General features: G+C 32.7%; 1 long non-coding RNA gene across 2 annotated transcripts; it reads left to right on the top strand.

The window, feature by feature from the left end:
* The first annotated feature begins 455 nt into the window (after positions 1-455).
* LOC113772222 lies at positions 456-7,083 on the top strand. Of its 2 annotated transcripts, XR_003468503.1 has the most exons (5): positions 456-506; positions 1,172-1,271; positions 5,293-5,380; positions 5,964-6,028; positions 6,962-7,083. It is a non-coding gene; the product is annotated as an uncharacterized LOC113772222 (long non-coding RNA). The 2 variants fall into 2 exon arrangements; XR_003468504.1 differs by lacking the exons at positions 456-506; positions 1,172-1,271 and adding an exon at positions 3,827-4,147.
* The last annotated feature ends 3,881 nt before the right edge of the window (positions 7,084-10,964 follow it).

Genomic DNA, 10,964 nt, shown 5'->3' with positions numbered 1-10,964 from the left:
TTTGTCTCTGTTTGGACCAACTAGGACACAGAAAATGTGCTGTTATCCCTATAATCCAAAGAACTGGATTAAATCAGTTAACTTTCTTTTATTTTTGCTATGGTGACACTTCCCCAGGAATTTCTTACGAATTAGCCTTGTAATTGGGAGTTTATGTGTAAGGGCTTGTATTGGAAGTTTCATGTCTATTGCCTGTTACTCTGTGACATTGTAATTGGCTCTGAATTAGCATATAATGAAAATTTTGTTCCAGACTGATCATACTTGTGCTGTTGCATTTACTGCCCTCTTTTGGAAATGTAGCCTCCATTTCATTGCTATTGCATAAGTATGATGATTGCTGTCTTTTCTGACACCTTGTGTCCTTTTCTCAGATATTTGGCCTTTTGGTATTTTTTATCTCCTATTATTTACCAGATTAGTTGTCTAATTTTTCCCTTTTATGATGTTGTGATGTTGCAGGTACATAATCTGGAAATTTCCTCCAACCATCTTCATGCGATTTTGTAAGTTTTGTTTATCCCTTTTGAAGATAGATTCTATAAGGTTATTTTCTCAAAAAAGTGTATTCTTTAACATTGTTTCCCATGCTTCTCGAACCTTCTCAGTTTAAGGAAGAAAATAGAAAAAGCAGATCAATGTTCCTGAAAGAAAGTACTTGCTTTTCATCTTTTTTCAGTTGTCTAATTCTGTCTGAATATTTATCATGTGGGGTTCTTGAATCTTTTTTTATTTTATCATTCTTAGTCCCATTTATTGTGGTTTTGTCGACCAGTATAATCTGGTGTTTGTATCAGTGATACTGGAGTCCTTGATTGGATTTCAAGAAATTGTAGGTTCATGGTGTACTGCCTTGTATACTAGATCATATGGTATATAATCTTGTTTTCAAGTTAAATTGGTCCTAATGACGGGTCAATGTGATTTTCATGCTAAAAAAGTCTTGTGTCGTTGATGGCTCGACTGAATTTTGGGAGTTTAGTAAGCTGTTGTAAGTAGTATTTTGTAGTGATAACGGTATTATTCACTATGACATTTTAAGAATTGTACCTAATCACGTGGATATTTTCTCCTCCTGGTGGTTTGGTGCTTATTCTTTTTTAAATACCTGATTGAATTATTTGATGATTTGACTTGTTGCTTATGGTTATACGTTGGTTTGTTTTGACAGCCTTGTGTGTGGAAACTCCCATGGTATTATCAGAAAGTATGACTTGATGTGGTGCAGACAATGCTTCCGCAGCAACACTAAGGAGATTGAATTAATTAAGGTAATGGATTCGAAGTTTTAAGAAAGGAATGATCATATTATTACCTTCTTAAAAAAAAAAAAACTAATAGAGCTGCTATGATGTGGTTGTTGTTTTCATTGTCATGTTAATATTCATATTCATGTTAGGATCTAATTTTGCATTTAAATTTTCTTGTACCTGTGGTTCTAGATACGAGTATATGCCAATTTAAGAATTTTGTAGTTGGTTGTTGGCACTCTATGATACTGAGTTATGGGTCTTGTTTTTCCATTTTTGTGCCGTCTTGAATAAATTACTAAATCATTCTGATTTTTCTTGCATTTGTCATTGCAATATCAGTGAACGAAAAGGCCGATCCCTTCTTGCTAGCGGATTTTGTTGAGCAAGCTGCCATTAGAGATAAATGGATCCCAAGTTGTTATTTTCTTTGTATTTTGAACAATTTTGGCTGTTCTAATTTACCATTGAACTTGAATTGGTATGTGAATCAACAAATTCTACCATATGCTGTTCTTTAATATAGGGTATCACATATTTTCTTGAGGTTGTCCTTGGTGTGACTATTTTGTGAATGCAATTATGGTGAATTTTTTATTTTTATTATAACAAATTGATGAATTGCAGGCAATGTTTTTAATTAGTTGGTTAATTCTCTTGAACTGAATATTTTGGATCATATATGTTTTACGTCGATGGCATGACAGATTGGTTCTCGTTCATTGTGACCAAATCTAGATTTGTATTGGAACAGATTGCTTTTTTTTATTTATTTAAATCAGATGAGAGGATCTTTTGCAAGCATTTCTTATCATTTTGCTATTGCAATAATTACTGAAAAATGCAGAGCCAAGGTATATTCGTGCAAAAACATGAATATTCTGGAGTATTTTCAAAATGAGACTCATTTTAGCTAATGAATACTTATTAGTGGGTTTACAATTTTGTTAAGTTATTAGAGCTTTATTGTGCCAGCAATACACTAGATCATCTACCTACACTACCTGCAAAAGGTTTTTTTATTAGATTTTAGGCAAGAATAATGAGTTTTCTATTAAGTTATGGTAAGGTTGAGTATGAGAAAATTTAGTCCTTGGGAAAAATGCCATATTCACATTTTTACATGGAAAATACGATTTTTTGTTTTGTTATGTATGTACATTTATGGCCCGTATCTGTTCACATGAAATAATTGCTTGGAATAATCATTTATGCAAATTGATGTGGTCTGATGCCAAGTTTAGGATGGGTAGGGAACTGTAATGCAAGTGTTTATTCCTTGAGCGGGACGGCTTCAATTAATCATCTATTTTTATTTACTTGATGATAATGTAAAAAGTGAGTTACATAATGCTATAGGGGTTGGGTAAAGGGGAAAGGAGTTATATTACAATGAGGTGGATGCTTGGTAAAGGTAGTTATTTGGATATGAAAATGATAATAATGCATAATGTTTTCGTCCAAAAAGGTGATAGTAGTAATTATTTTTTTGTTAAATTTGGTTCGTGATGAAATGTAGTACTTAGTTTGCATTAATTATGGTTGATTCCATCCAAATTTGAGCTTGTTTGTATGTAATTTGCAGGTTGATGGTGCTAAAATTTCTTGTAGATTTGAACAAGATACTTAAATGAGCTTACATTTCTTCAAATTGTGAATGGTTTATGGATGGTAGTACACAATTCTTAAAGTTTTTATTACTTTCCATCTACTTGCACATAGTTTTGCAGTCACACAATTGATTTTTTTCTCATTCTGGTGATGTTTTATTGTAGTATTTTATTTTACTAAGCAGGATGGGAATTAGAAATTTTAGGATGATGTGAGAAAATGTATTTAGCAGATGAATTTGCCAACATTTAATGTCACACACTGTGGTTAACTTGTTGCTTTTCTAATGCATGACTGCTAATGTTTGAAATGCATTAGCCTGTCTCTATCCTGTTTTTTGTTTTTTTTTTTGGTGGGGGGGGGGTCAAGCATAAACAATTGGTGCTTGCTAATTGGAAGTTTAGGATTTTGGCCTTTTTTTGGTGGTTTTCTCTTGGCTAATTATATTCAGCCAATAATTATTTTTTAGAAGTACTGGCTAATTATTTTTTCGATTCTTGGCTGATAGCAGTCGGAAATTTGGAGTCAATTTTATCTTTCAGCATGATTTTTACTTTTCTAGGTCTGTTGTTTTGTTTCTCAGAGATCTGGTATTTATAAAGTTCACGTTATGTTCTGAAAATTTTTTCCCTTAAGAATTTTTCTCAGTTTGCTGCAGTCAAGAAAAGAAAATATTAACTAGATTTGGCCATGTGGTATGGGTACTGTATAACTCCACTTTCTCTTTATATTTTTGTGCTTCACTCTCTCGTGATCTCCTAGAAATTCCGCACTCAAAGTTACTGGTTTGGTGCTGTCTATAAACTATATATCGTACTGTATTTTTTCCTTCTTCGGAACCCTTTTTTTTGGTTTCTACATATCCATTTTTCCTGGTTACAAGATGAGGAATTGAGATATACAATCAAGGGATAGTTTTTGTCCTTTTTTTTTGTTTTCTTTGGAGTGGTGCACGATTCACCTCACAGGGTCATAAACATATCTATACTTATTATCCCTTTTTTTCTAATGAGCTTCCTTTCGACTGATCAGCATCAAAGGGAATACCCACAACAATTGATCAGCATCAAAGGGAATACCCACAACAATACATCAAGATATTACCTGAAATACACTAATAAGCAAACACTATTTGGTTGGAAGATAGAAAAATCAATTCCAAGTGCAGTACATAAGTCCCGATTGGCCTTTATGTGAGTTACTCTATTCCATTCTGCTATGACTACTTTGATATCTGCAAGCGCATAATGAAGCACTCCATCATCAGGAATGATGATATTGGATTGGTAAATCTGACTAAACTCAAGCTTTTCTTTTCTTTCATGGTGACTTCTCAGATTAAGAAACTCAATTGCAGAACTATGTTAACAAAATGGCACTTCTCACATGTGCAGAAACATCTCATCAGAGGTTGTTTTCATTAGGTAGAAATTGAAATGTTGACATTTTGGATAGTTAATTTTAGTGTAAATTTTTGTTTGTTTAAATGGTGTTATTTTCATTGACCTTGCTATATTGTGTATGGAAGTGGTAATTAGGTTTATGGATCTAGCAAATTCAATGTTTACTTTGTTTTGGTCTCTAATTTGTGGGGAATTTTATTAGATTGATATACTAATCATGAAGGAAAAAAACTGCCGTAGTCGTTGCAATCTTTTAGCTCGTAGTGGTCCTTAAGGTATTACTTTCTTGTGCAATTTTTTGTGGTGATTAAATTTTAAGGTATTGGCTTAACCTCTATGATTCTCTATTCCATTATATAGGCAAATCAGCTCAGGGTACAACTATTACATAGCGATAAAGGATTGAATAATAAATCTTGTATTCCTGTATATTTTCCACTATTTGGACATTTGGATCATCAGGTGCTTAACGATAATCTTTTAGTGATAGTTTTGAGCTCATAGCCAAACAAAATAGAGCTTTTTAGTGATAGTTGGTAATCATCTTTCCGTTTTGTTCATTACCAAGCATTGTAACGGATAAGATTTTCATTTCTGTGTTCTACTTGCCAATGTATATTGTTGCTTCATGAATAATGTATGTTAAAGATGTAATCACAAAATTTCTCATGACTCAGTACTGTCCTAACTTGTGCTGAGGCTACCCTTGCCAACTATGAGTTTTACATGGTTTTGCAGCCTATATTTTCCTTCATTTATTGCATTGCCTAGAGGACAATATAAGCTCTTCCCCTCCGATGGACTGCTGCTTAAGCTTATAGATTACCTCTTAAGTTAATTTTACAAGTTGGATTGTTTAGGAAATTTTCTTTTCCATGGTGTTGTCTGGTTGTAGATGATTTATGTTATTCTTACTTGCATTTGAGACTGGTAAGATTGAAGTCTCAAATCTTGAGTACTCTCTTAAATTATCTCACCTACTTATGTGCCTATAATTTGCTAAAGAAAATGACTTTTTGTTTATTTAGCTCAACCTAAGCTTTTGCCTTTCTTGGATTTCTTCTGGAGTTGGAAGCAAAAATGGCCACCTGTGAAGAACAACTGGTGAGACAAAACGTAAGTTTTGTTGTATCATTCTGATTTAATTTTTTTCTTTAAATTGCTCTTTTGAGACCTGGTATGCTTTTCTCTTTGGTCATTTTCAATGGCCTTTGCTCTTTTCAAACTCATTCAAAATTTCTTTTTAATCATTTTTTGGCATCTTTCACGCAGGTATTTTGTTGATCTGCTCAAAAAAAGCATTCCCTATGGTAACTAAAAAGATACACTTGTTTAAAATATATTTCTTCATCTTCAAAATGTATTTCTTTTTGCTTCAGTTCTTCTGTTTCTTTTTCCTTCATTGGGTTTCCAACACTTATAGAACTAATGAATTTCTTCTCTAGGAATCAGGAACTTCTCTGCCAAGTTGGTCATTGGCCAAAATTTTGAGTTACAAAAGATCTTGGGATGCTACTCTTTTGAATGCTTTGTGTTCAATTTTTTGTTTTTTAGCACAGAAAATTGGCTCTTGTTAAAACCTTTTGAATATTTGTTTTATGAGCCTTAAGTGGATATTAAACCAAGTATTTTCAGCAATCTTTTTTTGATTAATTGTTTCTGATTCACTGGATCTTATAAATGGTTTTCCTGTTTGTAGGTGGTTAAAGTTTTGCCCAAGACAAGGATTCTCAAATATTAGATTCTAAACACCTGCTTGAAATAGTAAGTTATTGTTTTAACACCTTAAATATTCTATTCATTTGCCGAAAAAAGAATTAACTTACTGCATAACTGTAGTTTTGCCTCTTTAATCATAGACTATGATGTTTGGTAGCTTAGAAATTTTTGTTAGAAAATTCAGTTTTAGTTGATTTAAATATGTATTTACAAAACATGATGTTCTCTTAGATTTGTAACATCTCTCACCTAATAGTTTCTCTCACCTAATTTAGCATATCTTGATTGCATTATTGATAAAGATGTGCTGAGAAATGAGCTTCAGTTATATATCCAAACGGTGGTTTTTTCTATTCCTCATGAGATTTGCTTCGGTTGTACATTTTCTTCTCTCAAGTTAAATTGAAAAGTTATTCTGTTTACTGATTTTATTACATGGACGCTTGTCTTGGGAGATTGGTATTGATCATCATTTAAGCTGTGAGGAATGAATGAAAAAAAAAAAAGCATACCTAGCAGAAAACCCTTCACCATTTTTCAAGTTCTTTGGGGCATTGTGATTTCTTTCACTGGCTGGTCCTCATTGAATTATCAAAATGAATCTAATCTTTCTATGTTGGCAAACCGCAATCCTCTCCTCTTTTGAATACCTCTAATTACTCCTTCTCAGAACCCAAACAGACCATGGCTAGGGAAAAATATGAGGTTATGATTCTATAGAGACTCGTCCTAAGGATGGCTTTTGAAAACTTATCACTGGTAGGGTTTCAAAAGGCAATCTTGGAGTTGCTGTAGTTGTAAGGAATTAATATGGATTTTGGGCCATTGGATCAGTAAACGATCAGGAATAGCTTCCAATCTTCATAGATCATTATTGCTACAAACTGGAATTGGAAGTTTATGCTATTAATATTTTTAATCTTTTAAACCAATATGATACTGCTATTTACAATGTGCTATGGTTATATCTGATTGTAGGTATCTTATCGTATTTTGGCAGCAAGTCTTGATCAAAGCATGTAAGCAGTGAAGCAAATCAGATGGTAGATTGTTTAGCTAATGTATAGGATGCTAACAACAGGATATCTTTTATTACGATGTTATGCCCCACCATCTTTTAGTTGCAAGATGACTGTTTGGGGATTTTATTCTCATTTTGTATGATTGTATATTATTTTAAAGTTCCTTTTATGAAAAAAAACTTCTAAAACTATGAAAAGCTGAAACTGTAGCTTATTTTTACTATTTAATAAAATTACAAAAACATAACTGCAAAGATATTGATGCATTTTTATGTAACTTTTCATATTTAATATTTAAATTTGAATGATTGGGCATTTATGGGCAATATTGAAAATCACACCGCACATCGTGCGGTGTTATCCTCCTAGTTATCAATAAATGGTCAACAGATGAAAACAGGTCTTTGTGATTATACCCTACTATTCAAATTGGGTTGACCACTTCGTGTTCACACATCAGGAAATTGATCAAGGCTGTGTTGTTTTGTGTGCATCAATGTTTGACCAAAGGTTATAACCAATGTTTTGAAAATCGGACCAGATCGGCCGGTTCGATCAGTTGAACCACGAATCGATTATGGCACCGGTCCGGTTCTATTTAGGGTTGACCATGCTAGAAAACCCGTCAAAAATCGGTCCAACCATGAAACCGTCGAAATCAGATTGAACTGATTTTTTCCGGTTTTCGAGTTTTCCTCTTTTTTTTTTTTAACGTTTTGCAAAATGTAATTTTCAAGATTCGAACTCATGACCTTTGTAATAGAAGACCAATATAGTAACCGTTGCACTATTACATCTTATTAATTTTTTTTATAACTTATTTATATAAAACAAACACTCATATTTCTTTTTTCCATTTTTTTTACAAAATCTCATCCTCTCATGGCTCTTTCTTTTTAATTTTCAACTCTCTCTCTCTCTCTCTCTCTCTCTCTCTCTCTCTCTTTCTCTCTATCCTCTTTTCTTTTGTCATTCCCTTTTTAATCAAACATCTTTATTTTTAATTTATTGATGTTTTCTTACATCTTTTAATTTTATTTTTGTCCATTAAATTAAAAAAGTTAAAAAAGAATTTTTTTTTAACCCAAATTATTTAATGCCACAACCACTTACTTTTATCTCATTTTTTGTTTCTTATCAAGTTTGCATTTCTATTTTCAATTCTCTTGACTTCTTTCGAACTCCAAACTTTCTTTTTTAAATTGCAATATCTAAATCCCAAAACGTAAATTAAAATTTAAGTTCACAATGTCTAAATTCTCATAGACGTGAATTTTGTATAATTTCAAAATATTGTGATATTTTTGGGTTGGACTTAAGATTTTTTGGTAGATATAATTGAAATTGAGATGAAATTTATTTGTTTTAACTTATAATTCAAAAATAAATAATTTATTTTTAAAAATCCAAGTTATTCAAAAATAGTAAACTTTTCATCATGTAAAGTATTAAATTAGTCCATTACATGTCTTATTTTGTGCATATATATATTTATATAAATTTTTTTAAAAAAAAATTCATTGAACCAAAATTGAACTGGTCCGACCAGTTGAACATCGACACTTTCACTTCACCGGTTCAATTAACGGTCTGATTTTTAAAACATTGGTTATAACAGGTTTCATGTCCAGCTTGACTCACTTTTTTTGGTTAACATTCTGCTTAACAAGCTCTCATACCCATGGTCCATATTGTTGGAGATGGAGGAGCTACAGCAACTTTCCCAAGCATTCATATCAATTTTGCATTGTTAACGGGAGCTAATCATATCACGGATCATTTATCTAAGAGGGGGATGAACCAATCTTCTTATAGCTTATATGCACTTCCTTGGACTCTTCCGGTTCCAGCTCGTGGATCATTTTCTTTAGATAGAGCATAGATACCTTCTTTCAGAAGGCATGCTATTAGATGGTACATATGTGTTTACATAGATTATTTTTGGCTAGACATTTTTGCAGTAGTAGTCATGATTATATTCAAGTCACGTATGCCCACCTCAAACTCTTGTAATGTTCATTTATTTTATGGTTTAATAAAATAAAAGGCTGGCATCCCTCCTTCATGAACGAGGTTTGCCATTAAAAAAAGCAGAGAGAGAGAGAGAGTCCCTTTCTGTTTAACCGTGGAAAAAGAAAATGATTTAGTGAAAATTGGTAAGAAAAGGAATGACTTTTTCAGTGATTGCTAGTCGTACTTTACGCAATATGAAGGATGAGATCTCATTCAAAGTTAAAAATATAATGTCCTCTATGAAGAAAAATTTGAACTTAGACATTTTTTATAAGAAAGCTTGGTATGATAGAAGAAAAGTTATTGAACTTGTTTATGGCACTTGGGGTATGAATTTTGCTGAATTACCGAAGTATGTGGAAGCATTTGTCCAATCAAGTAATATTAGTGTTTAGTTAATATCTTCTTCGAATATTACATCAATGCTAAAATAATGATTTACTCTTGATTACATCAAAAAATCATTAATGTTAAATTCAAGATCAATGGATTATTTTAAGCAATCACTTAATAACCTTCAAATTCATCCTCCATAATTTTGCAAAATAAAAGACAAAATCCACACTCGGAAAAAAAAGCGGCCTGCTTATTTTCACAAAAAATTTAAAAAAAAAAAAAAGAAAAGAAAAGAGATGCATGAGCCTTGGATGAAAAAATAAAAGGCTCCCTATCTCGTATATGTTAAATGCAAGGTCCATCACCTCGCACTTGACAAATGCGGGGTTACTGAGCTTGACCTCACATTTGCCAAATGCGAGGTGTGAAGTAAATTTTTTTTTTTTGGCAGATTGGAAATTTAACAGGACGTCACATTCATCAAATGTGAACTTACTCAGTTCGCATTTCACAAATGCAAAGATCCCTTGGCTAAATTCTACACTTAAAATACTCCTTTTGCAAAATTTTTTTAAAATTCATCATCAACTTAGAAATTTCTCTTAATTTACCTGAGTTCGGAAGTAGATTTCGGAGTGGAAGTAGTGAGAGAAACAAGTAGAATTGGGAAAAACTGAAAGAGTGGGAGCTGTAGAATATGACAAGTTGGGAGTGAAAAGTGAAAACTAGAAACTGATAAAAATTAAGCCTATTTTGTGATTGAGCTTTACTTGTTAAGAAGACCAGACATTTTTAACAGATGAGTTTGACTGAGCTCCATGAATAAATCTGTTAATGTACACCTTTTATCATTCATGCATGTGGTAACATCTGTTGTAAACCTCTAGTGAGATGTATGAGCTCCATCATATTTCCTTGATAAAATTGCAGGTCAAAGTATGGTGCACAAAGCAGGAAGCTAGTGTTCTCAACATTGACATGAAGTGTAAAGCATAATCCTGGATCCAGTGTTCATGTTGCGGTAAAGTATTTTTTGTTATCAGCCTTATTCTTAATCTGGAGTCTATTTACTTCTACGAAATTCGCAGAATCTGGTTGATTACTTGTCCAAATAACTGAATGTGGTTTTCCATAAAAGGTGATCGCTACCTTGTATCATGTTGCTGTTACGAGCAACTTCACATATTTTTCCATTTTGCTGGTTGGCTCTGCAGACCACCATATCTACTATTATGATTTGAGAAACACCAGCAACCCACTTTACATATTTAGTGGGCATAAGAAAGCCGTTTCATATGTGAAGTTTTTGTCCACCAATGAGCTTGCTTTTGCATCAACCGACAGCACCCTGTGTTATATGTGGCTTTGTCCCACGTCGCTTTTTGTACAAGGAAGTCTTTTTCTTAGTTGGTTATAAATAGAGTGAGCCCGTGATGGGATTAGACACACCAAACCAAGCAAGTATTAGTGGGCTATTTGGGCCTTTGGGATATTAACCCTTTTGTTTAGTAAAATATTTTGGACTCTCTTATATTTTTAGTATTAGATGTTTTGGCCCTAGGACCACTTTCCTAGACATTTTTGTACTCTTTTCTTTACTGTGAAATTTA

Source organism: Coffea eugenioides, chromosome 5, assembly GCF_003713205.1.
Source record: "Coffea eugenioides isolate CCC68of chromosome 5, Ceug_1.0, whole genome shotgun sequence".
Taxonomy (NCBI): Eukaryota; Viridiplantae; Streptophyta; class Magnoliopsida; order Gentianales; family Rubiaceae; genus Coffea; species Coffea eugenioides.
This window is presented reverse-complemented; position numbering and strand designations above follow the sequence as displayed.